Raw genomic sequence first — 26317 nt, 5'->3', positions numbered from 1 at the left:
GCCTTTGGGCTATTTATAATGTTAATGTCAAAGTTTTCGTTCCAGCAATACATGTAAATGCAAATTGTAACTGAAATTAAATGTAGCTTTAGGTCTGATGTACACAAAACAATGCTTAATTAAAAGTTCTAAATACACCCTAGTTACATTTCACTTATTTTAGTTTGACCACCGACCACCTCAAACTCGATCCATACCATATAGCTATATGCAAGTATTCAAGGACTTACAGTTAGTAATACACATTGTGTTGATTTTTGGTTTGGTTTGTTTTAGTTTAACGTCCCATGATTATGCTAGGGTGTCTAAAGGAGACGTGGAGCTAATGCTTAGAATGGAATCCGAACCACTTCGGTCGTTCAACTATATCCCCACCGGAAATCGAATTCCGGACCGCGCGAACCGAAGTCAAGCGTGCTAGCCGCTAGACCAAATGGAGGTCCTCACATTGTGTTGATTTAAATCATTGAGTCAGTGTTTCCAGATTCGAAGATCAAAAAGTAGCGTGTCTGTGCTCCAAAAGTAGCGGATTTGAACTATTTGTAGGCCAAATATATAGAGTAGAAATGAATTATTTGACAACTAATGACTGGTACTAATTGAATAATTTTTAACATGAGCTGGAAAATGTGCTGGACATATTGCAAGAAATTATGATCGATGAACAAAAACAATTCTAGACAGGATACCACGAGATAAAAACAGCCTAGGAAACGTCCTCATACAAGAAGGTTTGACGAAATCAAGAACAACTGGGGAGTAACCTGAAAAATAATTGCTCAAGATAGATAGTTATGGAGAAGACTTGGAAAGGCCTTCATCCAGCAGTGGATTGACAATGGTTGATTATGATTTTATTATATCTGGACCTTAGAGGTAAACTAAACCAAGTCATAATTTCATAATTTTACAAGAGAAGCGAAAAACAAAGTTCCTTAAGTAAGACATATAGTACTGTTTTCAAACTATACTAAGTAGTTACAAAATAATAGGATGCTTTTAGACTTACATTGTTACACCACTAGAAAGAACATAGTCTATTAAAAAACTATTCTTAACTCAATTTCGACCAATGGGGCTGCGGTGGCTCAGTGGTAGAGCGTTCATCTCTGGTGCTAGGAGTCTCGGGTTCAAACCCTGCTCCCCCCAAGTGAACTTTGTGGTGGACAAACACCGTGTGCGTGGGTTTTCTCGGGGTTCTCCCGTTTCCTCCAACTTTCTTCATTCCACCATTTCATTCATTACTCATCATCACCGTCTCCTTTAGCCTAACCGGCATAACCGTGGGACGTAAAACTCAAAAATTTCATTTTCAATTTCGACTAAAAGAATGACTTAGCATAGTCTACCTCTAAAGTTCATGTATATGTATAACTTTTACTAGGTAAGGTGGGGTAAAAACAGATTCAAAATTTAACGAAATTCATACAGCGAAAAACAAATGTGATCCTTCATATTGCAGCAAAACTACGAAAATTAATACAAAAGAAAACTAGAAAGTTAAGAATTACTTGTTTTGCCGGGCCAGAGAAAATAGATACATATAGCTCGAATTACCTATATACTTACATAATATGTATGTTCATGTTTCGCAAGTAATTTCAAGCAATATAAAATTTCAGCGTAATGAACGCATGATTAGTTTTTTCGAATAAAGATCACATGCACTGCTGAGAAAAATGAAAGGAAATCTTTGGGTTTTACATCCCACGGTTATGCCGGTTAGGCTAAAGGAGACGGTGATGATGAGTAATGAATGAAATGGTGGAATGAATAAAGTGGGAGGAAACGGGAGAACCCCGAGGAAACCTACGCACACTGTGTTTGTCCACCACAAAGTTCACTTCCCGGGGATTGGGATCGAACCAGGGACCCCAAGCACCAGAGGTGAACGCTCTACCACTGAGCCACCGCGGCCCATGCGCCGCTGAGAACTCAGGAATAAGCTTAATTTATGTTACGGCACTGGATATATGTTTATATAATACATTACGACCTTATAAACTTGTATAAGAAATAGAATGTACTTAAAGAGAGACGCGAACTATACGAAACATAAGACTTTGAATCTAACTTGTTTGGTGATCCAACCCGAGACCACAGATAGCAAAGATGAGTGCAGTAGCTCCCACCGTAAGGTTAAAGAAGTGCCTGTTTTAAAGTGTCAATTAAACACTGAGATGTGAAACGGCAATAAAGCAATTGATCAATTTGAAACAAAATATATGATAGTATTAATTTACTTTTTTTGTTAAGATAATGAACGTTATATTCTGTTTTTAAAATAGCAATCAAAGCAGTGTGTTTTGGATAATAACTAAGAAATTGTAAAATTTCAATTTCGGTACGATTAAATACATTCGTACTGCTATGTGTTGCGTTATCCGTTAGGAGATATTGAACAATTCTGATTCAAAGGAAGTAAATAAACTACTGTATAGTACTGGGGTTAATTTAATACAGTTTAATTGTATAGGCAGTACTGAGGCTATTTGAGACAAAGTCTATTGCTGAAAGTGAAATATGAGTTACTATTAGGGTTTTATCCCAAGTATGTTATACCCACTGATGATTGAACCCGGAACACACGCATGGAAAGCATTAGCGTTAGCAATTTAGCTACGAAGAACTACATCATACCATAATTCTTTCAATAATGAAGGCAAAGTAAGAACCGGAAAGGATAGACTGTACGATAATAATACTTTCACAATTTTAATTTCATACTATTTATTTCGAGACTTTCGAGACGAGACTCGAGACGAGACCGAGACTTGGCCTTCGAGACCGAGACCGAGATCGAGACAAGCATCTGTTGACCGAGACGAGACCGAGACCGAGACGGCGATTTTTGACACGAGACGAGATCGAGACCGAGACCGCTACTTATCAACCGAGACGAGACCGAGACTGTACAAAGTCTCGTCTCGTCTCGTCTCGATACCATCCCTATTGGGGACAGTTTTGGTGCCCTTTATGTCCAAAATAAAAGGTATTTTCCTCGTGCAAAGAACGGGTATTTTGCTAGTTTATTTATAAAAAAGAAAAGAACTAAAAAAAATGTTTAAAAGATTGCGTATAAATCTGAGAATAAAAGTAAAAATTAGAGAAAAAAATGTGTTACGTAACGAAGACCTAACCCCCTCCCCCGTGTCACGCTTCGTTACGCAAAGCCGAACCCCCTTCCCCCTTTGCGGCGTTACGTAATATGTGGACGACTCCCTATGAACAATATGGTGTGTCATCGTGCAAGGTCGGGTCACAGAGAACTGTTGGGTAACCCACCCAGCAGTGCAAACTTTATTTTCAGACGGCCACCATTCACATCGCTGGCTCTGATTCAAGAGTAGTGCCTATGCTGATAGGTTCAATATCTTCTGTGGCCCGCCAAATAACCAGACCAAAATATCATCGCGCTTCTGTGAAATGATTTGGAAAACAGTCTTCGGCTTCAATTTCCACCTCCATCGTCTCTACCTAAGCTGCTAGAAGAATGACTTCAAATTCCATTCATCACTATTTAGGACCTTTAACGATCTATTCCATCCTGAATTCAAGCTGTATTTTGTTCTTAAGGTGGACCAACACTGTACTAATACTAGATATTTCGACTTTCATAGATGTTTTCATTATTTTGTCCAATATCTGTGTATAGTCTCGTTGCAGATAAAGGACAAACATACAAATCAATCAATCAAGTGGTCAAATGTTTTCAAGTAGGGTGGACACAAAGTAAATTGAGATTAAAAATCTAGAAATTCTGCGATATTCAATTAGATATTACTGAAAAGAAAACCTCATTACTTATATTTCTCTAAAATGTGATAAATTGGTATTAGTGTTAGTATTATTGATTGTTACATCCCTTAGTTCTTTCCTTTAGGCTAAGGAGACGGTGAGAAACCAGTAAGGATAATAAAGTAAGCGGTGAAGAAACAATATATAACATGTTCAACCTAATGTTCAACCTAAAGAACATTAAAAAAAAAAAAAACGGATTCGGTACCAGGACGGAGATCATGTGCTTCAGAATTCCATGTTAAGATGTAAGATCCCGTTTCATACAGACTCGGTGCTGAAAGTGACGCAAAGCTCAATACCAACCAAATTAAAAACAGAAGACATATCCAATATGTATGGCCTGTGTGAGAAATACATTGCTTTCTGATGTTGAAACGTTTACACAACGTTTCAGTCACATTTCATAAACGTTACAATTTCTTTAAAAATTGCAAATGTTTCTGAAAAAGACGTGTTGATATCATTTGTATCGTTAACCAAGACATTTTGAGCTCTATTTTCCGTGAAAAGTATGTGAAAAAATAAAAGAGGACCAAATAGGCTGCCGTGCGGTACACCTATATCTTGAAATCCTAATGGATATTACATGAATCGATCAGGAAATGCTTTGAAGGTCCCAATGCGATAGACAGCTCCTTTTGGATCCTTTTTCTCTCAGCATACAAACGAGTACGTTATTCCGACAGACTGCCTGAGTGACTGACATTTGCCGTTGCCAACAATTTCCAGCTATAAGACTTGAAACAGGAGCCAAAAAAAAAAAAAAGGAAATAGTAATAAAAATGAGAAGAAAAAAGAAACTCAAAAAAAGAAAGAAGAAATCGAGTGACTGAAATGTACAAGAAAGCGCTTCAAGTCCTTCCTTTCGGAAATAGTCAGAAAAGAAGAGAGCTTGGAAGATTGACTTTTCTGTGGATTTCGAATCGAGAAGGATTGGACATAAATCTCTGTGGAATGGGTTCGGTTGAGGGTTTTACATCGGGGGAGAAACTACACCATGAAAGAAAGGCAGAAAAAAAAAGAAAAGAAATTTTGAACTGAAAAGGCTTGGATTGAGAGAAGATTTTGGTGCTTCCCTTCCAATACAGTATTTCCATCTAATGATTCTTTTTTTTTCTTTTTTTCAGATTTTCTGTCTTACTTATAAAGGAAGCGTTAAAAGATAGAGGAAGTGTAGGGTTGCCAGACATTCAGATTTATATGGGTAATTACATAACAACTCATCTTACTGTATATACAGAGTAATCACAAAGTCCAGTCACCCCTTGCGTATTACATAGATATTAATGAATTGTTGTTTCTTATTGTTGCACATGTTGATATAAACCCACTACCCCTATGTATTACATAAATGTTAATGAATTGTTGTTTCTTACTGTTGCAGGTGTTAAAATACATAGTCCACCATGGGGGAATAGATCGTAATGAGCACGTTGACTCACGAACTACTCCATACAGGAAAACCAATGAAAGAAATTCAGCATGATTTCAATGCAAGATTTCACAAACCTTCCCCTCCAAAACCAACAATTTTATGGTGAGAAAAAAATCCCTGTAACTGGTTGCATAAAAGATAAGCCCCGTTCAGAACGACAACCTACACGACTGGGTGGAGGCTGCAGCGTCTGTCGAATGTTCGCCAAAGAAGTACAATGATGTATACACAGAAATTCTGGAATAAATTGTACAGAATATTCACATTATCTCAAAGTTGTGCTTTGCCATAATCCAACATTAACACAAAGCGACTATCTATGAATAAGTGGACACGCGATAGAGGGTAACGGAACTTTGTGATCACCCTGTATATGAGTCAGGAAAATGTTTTCGAGGACTGAAGAGAAGGAGAAAACTGCTTAAGTAATGTATGGATGTACGTAACTATGGATTATGTTCGACTATCATCTTGTTTGGCACAGTGTGCTCGTTGATATCCACATAGCTAACACACGAGGTACTAAATTTGATTTTTGCTGGGCGAAGGGGTGCTTGCTCCAGGCAAATACGCATTCGAATGCCATCATAAACATTAGGACTTGTCTCATATAGCCTTGGAGCAGCAACGGGATATTAAAATCCAGTTTTCTGCATGTATTACTTTTAGAGTAAATATTTTCCCCAATAATCAACCATGATGCCTTAAGAGTGGACTGAAGCTTTAAGAGGATGCCGTCCTACACTGCTCATTTGGAGAAAATCGTAAAGTAGGTTTATACATTTAACCATATTATTCAAATTCATAAAATATTTATAAAGCGCGTATGTGTAATTTGCACAAAATTAGTAATATTACTTTTTAATTTCCCATAAGGAAACCAAGCAGCAATTTTTATAGTGGTAGTTCGTGAGGACTTCAAATTATATGCCTGTGAACAAACTCTCTCTATAAAAGTTGTTGCGGAAGTACAGCAGGATTCTGAAACATGCATTTTTGGATAGGGCACATATAAATTGCTAAGTGAAGTCTTGACCGACTACGGTGGGTCCCATAGTTTTTGAGCTATGGACCTTTAATTTTTTTTTCATGTTTTCGGCAGCCTATAACTCCTAAAGGAAGCATTTGTGCACCCAGGTTGATCTATACGTTTTGATGTCAAGAATCATCTCCCAAACGTTGTCGGTGTTGTTCTGAAACACCCTATATATATTGTAAAATACCACGTGCTTCTATATACAAACAACGGCATGTACTCTTGTTTGTAAACATCCCCGCATGGATTTACTACACACCACGTGAGATTGCTACGGGCAGCAAACGACGGACCACCACTGACACTTCTTACGAAGCACATGACGACAGGACAGCATCAGCACCACCGCCGCTCTGGACGCCTATAAATTGGATGGCAACTAACGGACCAGTACCAGTTCTCTGGTCTCCCTCCTACTGCTTGCCTTGGAGTATTAGGAGTAACCTACCTCAAAGCCTCTAGTCTGTGTCGGGTCTCTTGGCTATTCTTTTCCTCCGGGCTTAGCGTGCTTCGGAGCTCTATCGGGATCCCAACCTCAGTTGCTCAACTGCTTCGGAGCTCTGTGACTTATACCCCTCACAGCTTGCTTCGGAGCGTTGGGGTTTCCTATGTCACTCTGCTTAGCCTACTTCGGCCTCAGCAAAAGCATAAATGTGAAAAATGGACTTCAGTTCTCGTTCATTAATCACGTTGATCGGCCAGTAAAGCAACAGAGATCTAAAACAATGCCGAGTTCTATTGAAATTCAAAAATTGGAATTTTGAAATTTGCTACTTTAGTGCTGAGAACAGATAAAGGTGATACTGTACAGAACTTTTCAGCACTGAATTTGCAAATTTCATTTTCAAATTTTTCAGATTTCAAAAAATCTAGCATCATTTCAGATTTTCAGAGTTGAATGCTTCTGTGTAAGTACTCTGAAATAATGTCAAGTTTTGTTAAAATCCGACAATTCGAAAATGGAATTTGGAATATTAGTGCTGAAAACAAAATCCAATACAGCATCACTTCGAAAGGAGTTTGCCAAGTTCTCAGCCACGTCGTAATTTTGTATTATTATTTTGTAACAGGGCACACTTTCGGTTCACCAAAGCCGGTTAATTTTGGCATAGTGCAGCATACATCTGGTCCAACTGTTCAGAATAAAGATTGACATTGATTGGTACAACCGTTAGGAACAAACTTGAAGTGGATTATTCCATCGTAGTTACACCATGCAGAGAGTATGATATTATGCTCGAAACGGCACTATTCCGGACGTTGGTCCTTGCTTAACCATTGTTTTGGTACAATCGAATTTCGAAAAAAAAACGCCCATTTTTCGTCGCATGTGACAATTTGTTTCAGGAAATGCACACTACGAGAATTTTCACATGATTCTATATTATTTTGCTGAGATTGCATTTATTATTTGTAGCTCTACGTGATATCAATGATAATTACCGTCTTTGGTGTCTGCAGATACCCTATCTACTCAGATAATTGCGTATGTTTGCGGACTGTAGTTGTTATTTGTCAATGAATTTGCAAACATCTGTCTGGGTTCCAGTAGTTTCTCTTCTTGTAAATGACACTTTTGTTAGTTTATGGCTTCCTTTCTATGTACTGTGTGGCAACATGACTTAGGGGAAAAATATGTTGAGATTAAATTCTTCTTCATAGATCAGCAGGTGCCTGAAGTAGTCGCCATGTGTTTCGCAACTCCGCAGCTTCGATACAGAAGTAACTGAAGACCGTAGAGCTTCTCAGTTGCAGCAAGTGACCTGATAATACCAATGCCAGAATACCAATGATGTTAATGATTCCATTTTGAGTGCTATTTAGGATTAAATTGCATCCTGAGCGACGTGCCAAGGGATATGAAAGAAGAAAACCAGAAAAGGAAAGAAAAATATTATAATAAATGAATACTGTAAAGTTATCCTGATGTAGGTAGAAGGTAGGTAGAGCAATCGCTTTCTCGCACTACCAATTTTATTACAAACTTTTCAGGTATAACACAGTATGATACAATTTCAGTAAAATAAATGCAAAAGTTTTCTAATAATTAGGATAAGTAGGGGTCCCAAGACCAGATGGCCAAGGAAAGATTCTTCACAAAGTAAGTGAGGTGGAGTAGGATCTCAGTGGTCCGCTGCAAGCAATGAGAGGTTCAAGTGCTGCAGAGTTCCACAGCAAAGTAAGTTGGAAAAGGAGAGCCTCAAAGCCCCGCTTCAGTCTGAGTGGTTTTGTGGTAACGAAACTCTCAAAGCTCTACTGCAAGCTATAAGAGGGGTTAAGTTCCCAACTTAGCTCTGCTATAAGCTACGTGGGAAGAAATCTTTAAAACTCCACTGCAAGTTAGGAGGCTTGGGTTAGGTTAAGGTTCTCTCAAAGCTCTACGGCAAGCTAGGAGATGGGACTTGACCAGCCAAAGTCTAACGGATGCCTGTTGTGTTTAATCCTCTGAGTTTTTTTTAGCTGCTCCAGCGTCGCGGTGGCCCTGGTGTTCCTCCTTCATCCGTGATGATTAGTGGCGCTGATGTTATGTAGTCTGCATCTCATAGTGGCTTGTACAAAATGCACGTGATATTTTTTGTAAATAAGAGCACATGATAATCTTTACAAATGGAACCATGTGCGGAGTATTACAATACTATTAAAACTGACTGACTAATTATTGTTACATAAAGGCTCAACGGTTGGAGGAAGTGATTAGAAACTTTTGACTCAATGAATCTGTTCGATATCTTACGTTAAGACTCTACGGTTGGAAGAAGTGATTAGAAACTTTTGACTCAATGAATCTGTTCGATATCTTACGTTAAGACTCTACGGTTGGAAGAAGTGATTAGAAACTTTTGACTCAATGAATCTGTTCGATATCTTACGTTAAGACTCAACGGTTGGAGGAAGTGATTAGAAACTTTTGACTCAATGAATCTGTTCGATATCTTACGTTAAGACTCTACGGTTGGAAGAAGTGATTAGAAACTTTTGACTCAATGAATCTGTTCGATATCTTACATTAGGACTCAACGGTTGGAGGAAGTGATTAGAAACTTTGACTCAATGAATCTGTTCGATATCTTACGTTAAGACTCAACGGTTGGAGGAAATGATTAGAAACTTTGACTCAATGAATCTGTTCGATACCTTACGTTAAGACACAGCGGTTGGAGGAAGTGATTAGAAACTTTGACTCAATGAATCTGTTCGATATCTTACGTTAAAACTCAATGGTTGGAGGAAGTGATTAGAAACTTTTGACTCAATGAATCTGTTCGATATCTTACGTTAAGACTCAACGGTTGGAGGAAGTGATTAGAAACTTTGACTTAATGAATCTGTTAAATTTAATTCTGTTATTTGTACCAATGACACATCACTGGACGTCTATAAAGAAACTCACATGATATGAAACTAGTGTTGCCCGAGACCAGAAAAATTCACAATTATTGTCTCGTTTTCGAGGCAATAAGTTTCCCGAGTCTCATTGGCAACACTAATTCATATGGTGATTGTATCGAATATAATGAAGAATATTTATCAATAGTGAAAAATACACGAGTCATTAGGCAATATACTCCAATAATAAATATGATTCAAGTGTTGCCAGTAAATGTGGAATTTACCTTTAAAAAAATCGTTTTTCACATTTATTTTGTTAAGTTTTACTCAGGAACGTATAATTACGTCCCTATTTATCGTTGGGGAACGTGTTATACCTCTTTCTATTCGTCGATGACCGTACTTTCTGAAAATTTAACAATCATTCCGGTAACCGGTACCGTTGGGAAATATAGTATATTACACCTTACGTAGACTTTTCGGGACGCGGAAGGATATTCAGTATTTCCAAATGAAACTAACAATTTCTTGCATAAATTTTGTAGATAAATTTACAAAATGAAACTAGAAATTTCCGAGACGAGACGAAAAAACGTTTTCGGGAATCGAGCCGAAACGAGAAAGAAACGTTTCGATAATCGAGACGAGACAACATAAGCAAGTTTCGCCTCGAGGGCAACACTAGATAAACTCGAGACCTTGTAGAGAAAGAGTCTTACTCTAACTCGTACGAATTCGGGCTCACTACTCTCAAAGGGGCTCGCTCTAACTAATCTCTATGAGGCTTACAATAACTCAGACTTACACTAGCTTCAACTCGGGCTCACTATCTCAAATGCAACTCCAACTCACTAAGCTCAATTACGCTCACGCTAGTTCAGACTCACTAGCATGACCTCGGTTCACTAATCTCAGTGAGACTCATTCTAGCTGAGACTCACTCACTTGAGCTCCGGGTCACTCTCTTCAGTAGAACTCACACTGACTAATCTCAATGAGACGACTCATGCTAATTGAGACTCACTCACTTAAGCTCGGGCTCACTATCTTTAGTGGAACCACACTCACTAATGTCAAAAAGACTCACGCTAGCTTAGACTCACTAGCATGAGCTCTGGCTCACGTTTCTCAGTGGAACTGACACTCATTAATTTCAATTAGGCTCACGCTAACTGAGACTCATCATCTTGACTTCGGTTCCCTAATCTCAGTGAGACTCATGCTAGCTTAGACTCATTTAATTGAGCTCTGGCTCACTATCTTTAGTGGACCTCACATTCACTAACCTCAATGAGACTCACGCTAACTTACGCTCACTCACTTGAGCTCGGGCTCACTATCTTTAGTGGAACCCACACTCACTAATCGCAAGAAGACTCACGCTAGCTTAGACTCACTAGCATGAGCTCGGACTCACGTTCCTCAATAGAACTGACACTCATTAATCTCAATGAGGCTCACGCTAGCTGAGGCTCACCATCTTGACCTTGGTTTCCTAATCTCAACGAGGCTCACGCTAGCTGAGGCTCACCATCTTGACCTCGGTTCTCTAATCCCAATGAGGCTCACGCTAGCTGAGATTCACCATCTTGACCTCGGTTCCCTAATCTCAGTGAGGCTCATGCTAGCTGAGATTTATTTAACTGAGCTCGGGCTCACTATCTTTAGTGGACCTCACATTCACTAGCCTCAATGAGACTCACGCTAACTTACGCTCACTCACTTTTGAGCTCGGGCTCACTATCTTTAGTGGACCTCACACTCACTAACTTCATGAGACTCACGCTAACTTACGCTCACTCACTTGAGCTCGGGCTCACTATCTTTAGTGGAACCCACACTCACTAATCTCAAGAAGACTCAGGCTAGATTACTCTCACTAGCATGAGCTCGGACTCACGTTTCTCAATGGAACTGATACTCACTAATCTCAATGAACCTCACACTAGCTGAGACTCACCATCTTGACCTCGATTCGCTAATCTCAGTGAGGCTCATGCTAACTGGGACTCACTCACTCGAACTCGGGGCTACAATCTTTAGTGGAACTCCACTCACTATACTCAAACTCGGACTCATTATGCCAAATAGAACTCATATTTTCTAATTTCAATTTGGCTCACGTTAGCTCAAACTCACTAGCTTCAACTCGGGCTCGCTACTCTCAATGTGGCTTACGTTCTTTGTGTTTCAGGCCGTAATTTATTATCTTCTTATTGATCTTCTGGTCCAGCTTAATTGTGTGTCCAATAGCAAAGGCACTTGCGATGCTAGATGCTATCTGATGTGATGACACCAGTGGTATATTTAGGGGGGCTTCCGGGCTTAAGCCCCCAAGAAATCTTACTTTAGTAAAGTATATGAAATATCTTGCAGAATTTTCATATTTTCAGGCAAAGCCTCCCTCCCCGAAAGTTAGCAAAGCCCTCCCCGAAACAAAATCGTAAATACGCCACTGGATGACACATTGGTTTCGATTTCTTGGGAGAATAGAAGGAGATAGTGATATTAAGAAAAAAATTGTTACGAGATCCTGGCAATCCTGCAGAAACGGAGTACTTCTGGATAGATTTCCAAAACACTTGCAGCGATTTCTCTCCTTTTTTAACATCCGGCAAACAATAGTCAAAATAAAACCTTCCCAATCGTTCTTGTATTCTTCAAAGTATCGTTTCTCGACCAATTTTCCCGACTCTCTGCTATTTCACAAAATTTATGTACTTTTCAGTATGATGAAAAAATTTGAACTGCCTTCCCCAACTTATTAACGAAACTTCTATATTTTCACGCTTCAGAATTTGAAAACCCCTCTAGACTTCTGCACGAAATTTCAAACCTATTTTTATAATGATGCAGAATTCGAACATTCGACCCAGACTTCTTCACTTGTCCATGATGCTCTACAATTAAGTAGTAAATTAATTACAATTAAACAAGTGGACAAACCAGAAACGAAAAGATTCGTTGATTTGAAGCTTAGCGTCTCCTTATGCAACCTAGCTACATAAGACGTGAACCAACAGCTTAACGAAGGATTCGAACCACATGAGCTCTTACCGGGAATCGAACCCGGTTATCCCGCGCCAAAGGCACGTATGCTACCCATAACCAAGAGTTAGCTATCAGAATCGAAAAAGAGATAAGATTAGCAGTTAATTACATGATTCCAGTTTAACTAGATGACTCATGGTACGAAGTATGCCACTGAAATTTTAGAGGGATAAAATAATTTATATTTAAAGCAATTAGCAACTAAACTTTCATCTAAAACGAGGTATAATTTATATTAAAGGAAAGAAATATTGAAAGTTAGAACCATTTAAAAAGGTTAAAAACAGATATTGGTTTTGCGAGCAGCATGTAAGAATAATTTAAGAGGCCTCATCCCGGCGAAATTAAAATACTGCTAATTTTACAGTAATTATGTGATATCTTCTAATAAATAAGAGATAATTGAAATGTGGAACAAGAGCGTCCTAGACAATATTATTTTGCGTGATATACCGTTATCAGAAGTCATCTAGTGGTTTTCCGTTTTCAGCCGTTTAGAAACGCGAAAATAAATGCCGATTTTGAAAATGTCTCGAAATCGAAAGCAGATAAGTGAGTCGTGATAACGATATCTCATGTAAAATGATATTGCCTAGCGCGCTCTTGTTCCACATTTCGCTGATCTTTTATCTATTTGAAGATATCACATAATTACTGTAAAATTAGCAGTATTTTAATTTCGCCGGGATGAGGCCTCTCAAGTGGGTTTCATCATATATCTTGAAGGAACATGTGTCCCTGGTAATAATTCAGTCTATTCCTGTTTCTCACAATGTACAAATTGCTCTACATTACGTACTTAGCGCTGCCACTTTGTAATAATTGCATGAAATGTCATCAAGTTTCATGTATTAATATTTCAAACCATTCAAAGTTATTGTTTCAAAGATGTTGTCGAACTTCACTTGAGTCGTACACTTTGTACATTTTTGAAGTTCTCGTCTCACTGGATCATGTATGGTATCTTTCAAGACAACTTAAAGATATTATGAAATGATATTGCCTAATTTTACTTGGATCTTGTACTTCGCACACAATTGAAATGCATGTTCAAGTTTTACTAGATCGTGTATGACATCTCTCAAGACAATTCAAAAATATTGTTCACTTATTCCGTTCACTTATTGGTCTTGTACTTCATTCGTCTTTGAAGCCCTCGTTTTTATTAAATTGTGCAAAATTCAAGACAATTAATTGATATTGTTCATTAAACTTGTCCAATTTTACTTAGATCGTGTACTTTGCATGTAATTGGATATGTTGTTCAAGGTTTATTGTATCCTGTACGATATGTTTCACGATAATTCTCAGATACTGTTCAATGGTTTTGTTAAATTTTACTAGAATTGTGTACTTTGAAAGCCTGTGAAGCCCAAGTTTAAGTTTTCCGGGACCATATTATGCAAGAAATTTCGAAGAGAGTAATCAAAGATTTTGTTCAATTTTACCTGAAACATGAATTCTACACGTCTTTGAGATATTGGAGTTTTATTAGATTGTGTACGATATTTTTTTTAAAACAATCTAAGAATATTGTTGAATGTTTATGCCCAATTTTATTTGAATCGTGCACTTTGTATGTCTTCAAAATTTTTTGTTTAGGTTTTATTAGATCTCGCAAGTTTGTTTCCAGACAAATTCAAGAATATTGTTCAATTACTTTGCTCAACTTTAGTTGAAACGTGTACTTTGTATGTCCTTCAGGCCCTTGTTTAAATTCTACTGTTTCGTGCACGATATCTTTAATGAGAATTGGAGAATATTGTTTGTTTGAAGTTACTTGAATCTACACTTCTCAGTAGTAGCGCGCATGAGGTCCCTGGTTGGATTTCAGGACAAGTAAGTTTGTGGTGGACAACATCATGCCCGTGGGTTTTATCAGAGTATTCCCGTTTCCTCCAACTTTGTCATTTCACTAATTTTTCTACCACATCATTAACTTGCTTTGATCATCGTCTCCCTTAGCCTAAAGAGCATAATCGTGGGACGTTAAACTCAGAGATTTCATTTAATTACATTACATTTCTCTTTTCCTTTTTTTTTTAAAAAAAAAGTGGAGAGTTTTAAAAAGTAGTGAGTAGATAGTTGTTACTAGCGTGATTTCTTCAAATAATGTTTAAGTAAAAGGATCATTCACAATTTTATGCACGCTTTGTCTTTATGGTACTAACAAAGCATCAAGTAAAAACTAGTGCTTAATCTGCAATGAGAAGAGGAGGAAGGGAAATCTCCGCGAAGGGTAGCAAAAAAGACCACCAAAAAAAGAGAGAGAGAGAAAAAAAAAAAGAAAACGTCGCCGGAAGCCCAGAAGAAACAAAGTTGTCAATAAAAAACGTCCGCTCGGAGAATGCGTCTCCGACAAGATCCCCTGTGACAAACAATTATCGGTCCCTGACATGACACAAGATAAAGCTTTTGATGAGGTGGGAGTAATCTCATAGGATGTAAAGCATGAAAACAGCTATTTATTAGAATGGAAGACGTCTGGAGGAATAAGGAGAGAGAGAGAGAGAGAACATAATATGGCGACTAAACGAGGGATGGCCGCTTGTCACTTTTAACAACTTACAGGTCTACATGATGATGACTTCCGACAGTTGTCCAATTTTAAGGTCGAGAGTTTTCAGCAACGCACACGCTTGATTCCTAAACTTCTTGTGACAGTTCTTGATCACTCACTGACAGTTTTTTTTTCTTTTACCTTCTAACCTAAGAGCGCCAGAAAAGGACAGAGAATTCAAGGGTGTAAAGTCCAATTATGTTAGCCTCATATTCAGTGGCGGCTCTTCAGGGTAGTCATATTAGCAAAAATTGAAACTTTATTGTTAAAGAAAACTTCTCTAATGTTAAAACTGTTGTATAAGACAATTAGGGCATTAATTGAGTTCTTTTCCTTTTGCTTGAAGCGTTAAGATGCTTTTAGTCGATATAACTATCCACAAGAGACAATATTGCTCATAATTCATGTTATAAACAATTGCAGTGTTGTGCTTTCCCATAGTAGGGAATTTTCAAACCATTGACGGCTGCTTTCAGTAAAATTTTCTAAATAACTTAACAATAGGAAACCGAACTTCTTATCACGTTGACCGCCATGTGAAACACCTATGATTCACAGTGGGTGTACTTCGAAGAGCTGTGTGCGCCATACCTGATTCACATGTGTTGCATCCTTGTTTTTGAAGCGTAGTTGAATCACCAGTGATGCACGAACACATAAGTTTTAAATGGTGAAATAAATTCTCCGCCCTCAGAAAGGTGTTCAGCATCCTTGGTTTCCGGATTCTGAAAGTTTTCACCCAGAAATCATTTGATAATTTTGATACACGTTTTCATCCAATAAAAATGGCCCCAGGATGTGCCTTACCCGATTTCGCTCTGGCTGTCAACGTGTTCAGTATGATTTACAACTCCCTCCGTGATTTCGAACCATAATACTGAAAAAACTATGACAGATACACATTTATTCACATAGAAAGTTGCAAAATTTCTGTCTCCCAATTTGCATCAACGAAGAGTAAAATAAGTGGTTATAGATTTAGCCACTAAAGACCAACCAACAACAAGGCATTTATTGATTAAAACAACACTTATTCCGCTTACGCAGAGTCAGTCGTTCTGACGCGTATTTAGTGCCATTCTAAAGAGTTCGACTAACATATGTATCCTGCAGTAGTCAGACCTTTAGTATGACTCTAATCATACGTCAAAACGACTCTACCTAAGGTCTACTGTGTCTTAGAAGTCACTAGATGTTTTTTTTTTCAATATGGGGTTACATTATATGTCATGTATACGTACCACGTACGCCAAATGATTTACTGGAACTGAGACATAGATTAACAGAAGCATTCATTGTTATTGATCTATCAGATGTTAGAACGAGTGTCGCAAGAATTTCATTACCCGATTCAGGTCTGCCGAGTTATCTGAGTTGCTCATATCAAACACTTGTAAAGTACGTAACCAATGTTGGAGAGGTTCTACAAATTTCTCTATGAAAAATTTGGTGTGTCTCTCATCGTTGTTTCAATAGTGATATCTGAAATCCCGCAGGGAATTATGAATCACCCTATATGTAAATGTAGTACATATATTGGCACCGTTGGGGGGCACGGTGGCTCAGTGGCAGAGCGTTTACCTCCGATGCTTGGGGTGCCTGGTTCGATCCCAGCTCGCGCCGTGTGGACTTTGTGGTGGAGAAACACCGTGCTCGTGGGTTTTCCCGGGGTTCTACCGTTTCCTCCTACTTTCTTCATTTCACCATTTCATTCATCTCTCATCATCACCGTCTCCTTTAGCCTAATCGGCATAGTGTGGGACGTAAAACTTAAAGATATAATTTCATTTCTGAAGGCCCGTTAAGCTGAAGAAGTAGTCCTACTTTAAACAATGGTAACAGATGTTAGTATAGCGACACGTTTTCTTTACGACACGATAAACAGTACTTAACAATATTGTAAAGTTGTGCTTATTCAGGTATAAAGTAGAGCAACTCGGGAAATTGCTTTCTCCCACTACCAGTTTTATTACAAACTTTCGTTTCAAATAGTATTATACAAAATAAGTACAAATTCTCAAATGTTTAGGTTAAATAAGCATCCGAAAGACCTACCTGATGGCCTCGGTAAGGATTTCTCATAAAGCAAGCTAAACTAAGTGAGGACAGGTAGGACCCGACAGAGCTTCACTACAACCTAAGCGGGTAGGGATAAGCACGAAGCTTCACTCAAGCAGAAAGAGAGAGGAAAGGAGACCTAGAGCTCCACTGCAAGCTAAAGGGTTTTGGTTAGATAAGATTTTTCCAGAACTCCACTGCAAGCTAAGGAAGGGGACATGACCAGACAGAGACTGATACCAGTTGCTGTGATGCTCATGGTTTTATAGCTACTTCATTGTAAAGGTGGCGCTGGTGTGCCCGTCGTGTGCCTCTGTTGTAGTTCATAGTAGGAACGCACGTGGTTGTTGTTTGTAAACAGAACCATGTCTGGGATATTACAATATTCAATTGTTTAATTGTGATTTTTCAATTAAGTATTTAACAATTTAGAGTTTAAATTCTGCCATCTTAAAGAGTTTTTCTTAGTGTTTTTTCACCTTTGCTAGATAAATATTGGGATGGTATCTTATATATATATATATATATATATATATATATATATATATATATATATATATATATATATATATATATATATATACATGGCCGGTGGCTTCCTTCAAACCAAACCTTCCTCCTCATTCTCCATTTTGGCATAGGAGCCGCGGTCGCTCAGTAGTAGAGCGTTCATCTCTGGTGGATCGAGTTCTTGGTTCGAAGCCTGCTTGCGCCAAGTGAGCCTTGCGGTGGGCAAACACCGTGTGCATGGGTTTTTTGGTGACCATTCCAATCATTTTTCATCATCACCGTCCCCCTTAGCCTAGCCAGTATAAGTGTGGGACGTAAAACTTGAAGATTTCATTTCATTTTTCCATTTTGGCATATTTCCACTGTAAAAATAGCTTTGAAATCTGCTACTGGAATGTTATTAATAAACTCGATTATATATATTATAATAAACCATATTACTGGATGCTTTAGGTTTTCACTTGCGGTAAAACATTTCGAATTATTGAAATAAATTTTCCTTGCTTTACCATTTATTAACTAAGTTTACTTGTTTTCCAGTGTTTGGTAGGTTTTCTTGTTTGTTACATCGACTTAATGGGGGAAAAACATGGAAATTTACAAAACAACAAAACTTCAAACTTTACTTAAATGACAAGGAAATGAGTATAAAATAAATAGACTAATACAAGGAAACTTATCTCGTATCTACAGAAAAATGAAGACATGTGTTGCTAAAGCAGAAAACTTCATAAAAATAACAGGAGAACGAGGAAACTTGCTTAAAACAGTGGGATGATTATCCAGTATTCAATTAATTCCTTGTTTTTACCACTACTTAAATAAGCTTTTTTTTCCCTATTACAGTAGACCCCCAAGTTTCCTGCCTAATGTTGCGGAAGGGCAGGCCAGATAACAAAAAGGACGGAATTCTATGAACTCATCTCTTTGCGTAATTTCTTCTCCATAGTCACTACAACGTTTTTTTCGTTTATGACTCATTTTCAAATCTTCACTGTAGTACAGTTAAAAAAAAAAAAAAAAAAACATTAAGCATACCCCAAAGAACAATTTACTAATACAGTACTGTACGTACTGTTCAGTTATAATCAGGCAGGGGTGATTCCCCCTCCCCCAGAGGATAAAACTTTCTTATTTTATATATAAATAAAACCTATCCCACAGTTTTGAGCTCTTAAAAGTACCTCTAAGTAGCAGTATTTAGGGTTGCCAACTGGCCGGTTTTTCACCGGCCTGGCCTGATATATTGCTGTTATTTTGATTAAAGCCAGTAACCAGTCAAACTTCTTACAAACCCCTTTATGAGCGGTTTTTCAAATATGTATCTAGTTCAAAGTACAGATTTAAAAAGTAACTTTCATTCTGTAAATCCAAAATTTTCGCCTTTCACCATCTGTCAAAGATTAACATATTTTGTTCATTTGTTTAGACGATTTTAAAGAGATGATAGGGACTGTATCAGGGAAAATTTGCAATTGACTTGTAAGGAATTTTATATATTTATTAAGAGTGAAAAGTTACCTCTTAAAGAAATTTCCTCTTATTGAAGTATAACTTTAAATAATACATTTCATTTTCCAAGTCCAAAATTGTCACGTAAAGATTAAAATACTTTTGTTCATCTCTTTAGAGGATTTTAAAGAAGTGGCAGTTACTGATAAATACAATAAAATGATCATTGTCGATTTCAGTTTCTCATTTATAGCACGATATATCCATTAAGATTACTAGTGAATCCACAAAGGATTATGCAGAATACAGGTGTTAATATACTTTTGTTCACAATAGTACATTTCCTTGCCATGGATGGTACCGTACCACGGGAGTCATTTCAGACTTCGCTTGAAGGGGGGCAAGTGCACTTCCGACATAAGATTTTCACGTTTTCTACTAGTAAATTAGTGAACAATCAATTAAAGTATACGTATTCCTCAAACTCTTCGGAGGGAGGGGGATTGCCCCTCCTGCCTTCCCTTGTACAAACAGAGAAACTTCACACTGTTCATAGGGAATTTTGGGGGGTGCCGTTTTTTTATTTTCCAGAGTTGTCAACCCTAGCAGTATTACAACCCACCGACCCCCCCCCCAGAAGTCTGTCCTGGATCCTCCCCTGTAATCAGGAACAGTATTGAGGTCCGTTACACACTGAAGAAACAATGAACAAGGAGCAAAACAATTCTCTTTTCCTGTCACAACTTGTATTTTGCACAAAACACGTAGGAGGATTGTAGCAGACGCCCGCTTCCAATACCTTGGCAATGTTACCAATGGAACGCCTTGCATTCTTCATTTAATTTCGATTGGCCGGATACTCGGGGTCTACTATATATAAACAAATTTTTAGCATTCTTTTTATGAAACAAATTCTTCCTTCGTTTAATTATTATTTAGTAAGTATCGTTTCCTTCCTCATTACTCTAATAAGTTTCCTTATTTTTCATTACTTACTTAGCAGCCCGGTAGCCAGTCCAAAAATGTAGGGGGGGGGGGGCGATCCAAGGGTATTATAGCTCATTTGCAAACCTACCGTGAAAATTTTACGGGGGCAGCGAAAATTTAGGGGGGCTTGGCCCCCTAGACCCCAATGGATGTAAGCTTGTTACTTAGTATATGATTTTCTTCTTATGAAAGAGATCCCCTAATTTTCATATTATTTAATAACTTCCTTCGCTTTCCTATTGTTTAAGAAATGTCCTTGTTTTTTTTTTTCGTTTTATAAATATTTTGTTTTCCTATTGTTTAATAAGATGTATAGCTTTTTCATTGTACATTTCTTTATTTTTCCATTATTATCTTTTCTTCCATTAAATAAGATACCTTGCTTTAATATCACTTAATATTTCTTTTGATTTTCTCTTTAAGCACGTTTGTTTGTTTTGTAAATATTTTAATAAATTTCATTAGTTTTCGTATTAATTAAGTAATTTCTATTATTTAATTAGTCTTCTTGTTTTTCCCATTAAGATACTTACCCTATTGTCCATTTACTTAATTATTTTTTTCGAAGTAAGTTTTCTTACTGTCGTAGTATTAACATTTAAAATTTCTCGTTTTCATACTAAATAAATGCCCTTCGTTACCTATTGTGAATTTAGTTTTTTCATTCTCCTATTATCTTTAATAAATTTCTTTGATTTTACAGTATTAAACAAGACTCTTTGATTTATTCTATAACTAGCTGAAATACACATTCTTCGCACGGAGGCTGTATTTGGAAATCAACGCCTGTGGGGATATCAATATTCATCTCAGCGACCGTGAAAACTATCGATTTGACACTTATATTGATCATTTTGGATTATTTTTACATGTCTTGGTAACCCCCTCCCTCGGTGACTCCCGGCCCGCAACCGAAACGAGTGAATTTGGAAGTTAATGCGATTGGAGTTTCACCATCGATCTCAGCGACCGCGTAAACTATGAATTTGACACTAATATCGGTCATTTTGCAGTATTTTTACATGCTCGGTAACTCATCGCCCCGCAGATGACTCCTGGCTAACATACAATGGTAGCTGAATTTGAAAGTCATCGGTAATGGAAATGTCACCGTTGATCTCAGCGACCGCGAAAACTATGGATTTGACACTAATATCGTAAATTTTTTGATTATTTTTACATGTATCGGTAGCCTCCCCCCTGTAGGTGACCCCCGACTCGTATACAATTGTAGCAGAATTTGAATGTCATCGCTAATGGAAGTGTCACCATTGATCTCAGCGACCGCGAAAACTATGAATTTGACACTAGTATCGGTCATTTTCTACTATTTTTACATATCCCGGCCAAACGAACCCCCTGAGACCCCCTGCTTCGAATTTCGAAAATAAAACGCTTCGTTTGGTCTGGAGCCTGGACCAAGGTACCCGTGACCCAAATTTGGTAACTCTCGGTCCACTCTTCTGGTCCCCAGGCCGCACACAGACAGACAAACTCTTTTTTTTTAATTTATAAGTAAGTTTCCTACTATTTTAGGAAAACAAGAATCTTTCTTTCTTTCAGCACTTTATTATTATATTCTTCTTTCTTACTGTAGTTGAGAATAAGTATCTTAAATTAGACAGATGAATAAGTAATTTGACTGTTACTTACCGATTTCAGTTACTACTGCAAGCTCTTTCAGTTATAGTTTTAGTCACCTGTAAAATGGAAATAGCAAAAAAATGTAGAGCAAGTTCGAATCTGATTTGTATATAATTTTATCCATATATTTCTATTGTCTATAGGACTTAACAAACAAACAATATATTTTCTATATTAAACTAATCAAAAAATCATTATCATAGCATTATTCCATCGTACTCATTGTACAGTCAGCGACAAAAATTATTTCCGTTTGGTAAAATTTATTTTGTGAATGAGAGCGGTACTGCTGGAACGTACATTGTTTTTAATTTACTGAAAGCTGTACTCAAATTGTCCTTCCATTCTGAAGATATTTACGAAACTAATGTCATCAACCGGCAAGAAATTTTGTCGCTGATTGCCAGGGTTGCCAACGTTCGTTAAGAAAAAATCGGGACGGGACAATCGATGTTGGATCCCCCACCTCCACTCCGGAGACGATTACACGTACAGCGAGTCTTTGAAAGTAATGTAAATAATCAGCTGAATAACATAAACCTGAATGAATGCGGCATATTATTATTATTATTATTATTATTATTATTATTATTATTATTATTATTATTATTATTATTATTATTATTATTATTATTATTATTATTTAATTTTCGGAATCACTAACTTTTATAATCATAAATCTAATATTAATTCATGTAGTTTCCCCATGTAATCATTACACTCTTCTTTCGGGTCAATCTCATAAGTTGGTACCTCTACTTACTCGCGGTGAAGCAAAACAGAGGATCTAGGACGTGGCATCATTGCAACAGGAAATGCTGTGAACATATGTTTTTCCAACACACACACACAAAACAAAATCGGGCTGGAAAGGGTTAATAAACAAAGTTTAGAGAGGCAATTATATATAGGATTGATTCCATACATAAAACTGTGTGTGTGTAAAAGAATAAGTTATTCCTTTGTAAAAATATCTCAGTAAAATATTAATTAATTTTAAAAATCGAAAAATCGGGACAATATGCGTCCCAACGAGTGTTCGATCTGGACGCAGGACAAGTAAGTCAAAAATGAGTACAGTCTCGACGGAATAGAGACGGTTGGCAACCCTGCTGACTGCACAAACTACCACGTTTCCCTGTGATATGTCCCTTTCTAAAATTTTTATCTTAGTAAAGGGATGATTATGGAATTTGATACTGCGAGTCGCGTTAAAAAATATCGATAACGTATCATACACCATCCAAACCATCTTATTTTAAACGTGCCGTATTCTCTTAAATGTAGGATCACTGAGACAAGTTAAATTTAGGGCGTCTTCGTCGTTGAGTTGCTGTCGCATGTACTATGTTCCTGATCGAGAGTTCGTTTCAAATTTCTTCCAGATATAAAGTGTGGGTCATAATTGATGGCGCGTAGGCTAGGCAAATGAAACCAAGACTGTAAAAGCGATGTTGCATTGTGGTAAACGGGTGTGGCTGACCAGACATAGCGCAACAGAAGCTGGCAATAGATGTATTTTGTTTTCAAATGCAAAGACATGGCAACACCGCAGCTCCGTCATTTCTTAACAACGTTTAGAGACAAGTCGGAGATTCACCTTCAAAGGCCATAAACAGCGTATCTTAGTATAATGGTTTACTGCTCGTGTCATTTAAGTTTTACGTTCTACAGTTATGCCGACTAGACTATACGAGACGGTGATGATAAGAAATTAGGGATGCGCACGAGACGAGTCGAGACAGGATTTACCTGACAAAATTCGAGTCGAGACACGGCTCTTCCAATACAGAAATATACATTTTTCGAGTCGAGACATCACTTTTACGAGACGAGACAGCCACAAATCTTGTCCCGTGCGCATCCCTATAAGAAATGAAAGAAAAGGTGGAATGAACAAAGTGGGAGCAAACGGGAGAACCCCGAGAAACCCAGCACATGGTGTTTGTACAACACAAATTCCACTTGGCTCAAGCTGAGATCGAACCAAGGATCCTATGCACCAGAGGTGAACGCTCAACCACTGAGCTACTGCGGCCCTGACTGCTCGTGTCTTTGATACACGAAGTCTCAGATTTGATTACCGGCTGCAGCTGTCCAGATGATAAGAATTTAGCATCCATCCATCTCTTACCTTATCTCTTTATTTTAAACCGGAAATTATTATAGAGATCTACTACCTTCAATTTCTGCATTGAATTACTATTGGATCTCTACACTCTATGAAATGAAGTTTACGTGTATATTACTCATATTTATTAGTCTAATTAAGGATATATTAAACTTAAGATTCGATTTTATTTGAACTACTAAACTTGGCACATTTTTCGATCGTTCCGATTGCCATCTTACTCGTGACAAATGAAAGAAGACATCTGCCAATAGGGATTTAAAATAGGGATTTAATCGTGAAATTAATGAGGGAACAATATATTACAAGGATCAAATACGTATGTACGTATCCATCTCTTCTCCCGTACCCAATAGAAGGAAAGAATTTCTCATTTTGAATCTACAATTTAAATTAACAGAAAAAAAAAGACCTTACGATAGCCAAAGTGGGTTGGTAAAATGAATTTGAAGTAGAATGTCAAAGGCTTTTTATCAATCAACCAATACAAGATACTAAAGAGAGAAAAAGAAAAAGAAAAGGGTAAGAAAGGAAAAAAGAAAAGGTCTGTGAATCAGAGTGGAAGTAAAACCTTCAAAGAACAAGATGGAATAAATGTTTGAACAGAAAAGTTCCAATGTCCGAAAAAAAATGTTTGATCAAAGTAGAAAACAAGCCGATGTAGTAATATTGAAAATGCCTTTTTTATTTGATTTTTAAAAGAGGTTTTGAATCAAACAAAAAAAAAAAAAAAAAAAACGATGAGGTTGGAATATGTTAACACAACAAGGGTTTCATAGAATCTTTATCCTAAACGAGTATTTATGTAATGCTCTATAAATAAAAATAGTAATAAAGGCCTTCTACAAACATGTATCTATTCTTTCTTTGTTTTCTTTTCCTCCGTTTGCCAACAGCTATTACATAAAAATATTCCACTTCATAGAACATCAATATACAGCAAGTAACCTTATATAATACGTAACAAAATATTAATAATAAAGCACATTTAAAATACGAAAACAAACATTTTAGGAATGATCCAAAACATGAATCGAAAGATCGATAATTATTGCTTTGATTATACGTAAGTTTTTGGATCAGGGGTTACAAAATTTTTGAACGGCCCCTAAATCGAGCTTTCGTATTTTCTACGGAATAAGCACATCATACTGAGTTAAGTGATAGTTCGGGTTTGGCTACACTATATGTAGTTCTCCAGATCACGGCCGGATTAAGGGGAGGGCTTAGGGGGGGCAATAACCCCGGGCCACCAAGTGAACAAGGGCCTCCACTATGATTAAAATCTCAACTGGCATACTAAAAAGAATCATGAAGATACAGTCATCATCATAAAATAAAATATGACGAAAAATACGAAACATATTCCCTCAAGTCAACAGGGGCCACACATTTTTTCTAGGTCCAGTAATCCAGATGGCTTAATCCAGCCCTGCTCCAGATCAAGGCGTACAAGAAAATTTTTGACTGAAATATATTGGATCTTTTGGTCCAATAATAATAATAATAATAATAATAATAATAATAATAATAATAATAATAATAATAATAATAATAATAATAATAATAATAACTTTATTTTAAGTGCTGTCAAGAGCTCAGAGGCAAAAATACAGCATTATGATAAAACCATTATATAATAATTTAAATCAGACCAGAAAATTTATAATGTACAGTAGAATGAATATTAGAGCAGGTTAAGACCCTTGTCAGAAGATTAATATATTCAGTTTATAAAATTCCAACTGATTTACAAAACAAAATTAAAATAAAAAAAAATAATCAATTTCGTAATATATCAGTAACATAACTGTGCAAATTGAAGTTTCATTCAACTTCAACTTCCATTTAAAAGAATGAGTCAACCTTGCTTAAAGTTGCACATCCGGCATGCAAAAACATCTTGGTCACGGCTGCAATGAAATTGCGCACACTTTTCCAGTTTTATCAGTTTTATCCGATAAGTGGTTAACAAGCTGTCATGATGTACAGGATTGCGCACCAAAAATGATTAAGCAATGTTGTCAAATGGAAGATATTTTTTCTTCTGTTAAGTTTACATAGATGTGTGTTACTCTATTGACAAGCGAAAGGTGTTTACAAGCACGGACCCCAGATGGAAAATGTTCTCTCTTCTGTTATGTTTGTATCTGTGTGTGTTACAATATCGACCTAACACACACGTATACAGTAGTTCTTAATTACAAGAACTTATTACTGTGATTAATTAGACAATGAATGGTGGTTCAGTGACCTCCTCTGATTGGTAGAATGGAAAATGAACTATTCAGGTAACTAAAGCAATTAATTTAATTAGAGGAT

The 26317-nt window shown here is 37.1% G+C and overlaps 1 protein-coding gene across 1 annotated transcript in view; it reads right to left on the bottom strand.

The window, feature by feature from the left end:
• The window catches only part of LOC145675726 (uncharacterized), a 1359799-nt gene that overhangs the window by 802709 nt on the left and 530773 nt on the right, over positions 1-26317 (bottom strand). The window contains exon 3 of the mRNA XM_081746346.1: positions 21874-21920. The gene's annotated coding sequence lies outside the window, so the exon portion shown is untranslated. The remainder of the gene's footprint in view (positions 1-21873; positions 21921-26317) is intronic.

The sequence above is a fragment of the Thermobia domestica genome, chromosome 18, assembly GCF_964235325.1.
Source record: "Thermobia domestica chromosome 18, izTheDome1.hap1.1, whole genome shotgun sequence".
Classification (NCBI taxonomy): Eukaryota; Metazoa; Arthropoda; class Insecta; order Zygentoma; family Lepismatidae; genus Thermobia; species Thermobia domestica.
Note: the sequence above shows the minus strand (reverse complement) of the source record. Positions and strands in the feature narration are given on the sequence as shown.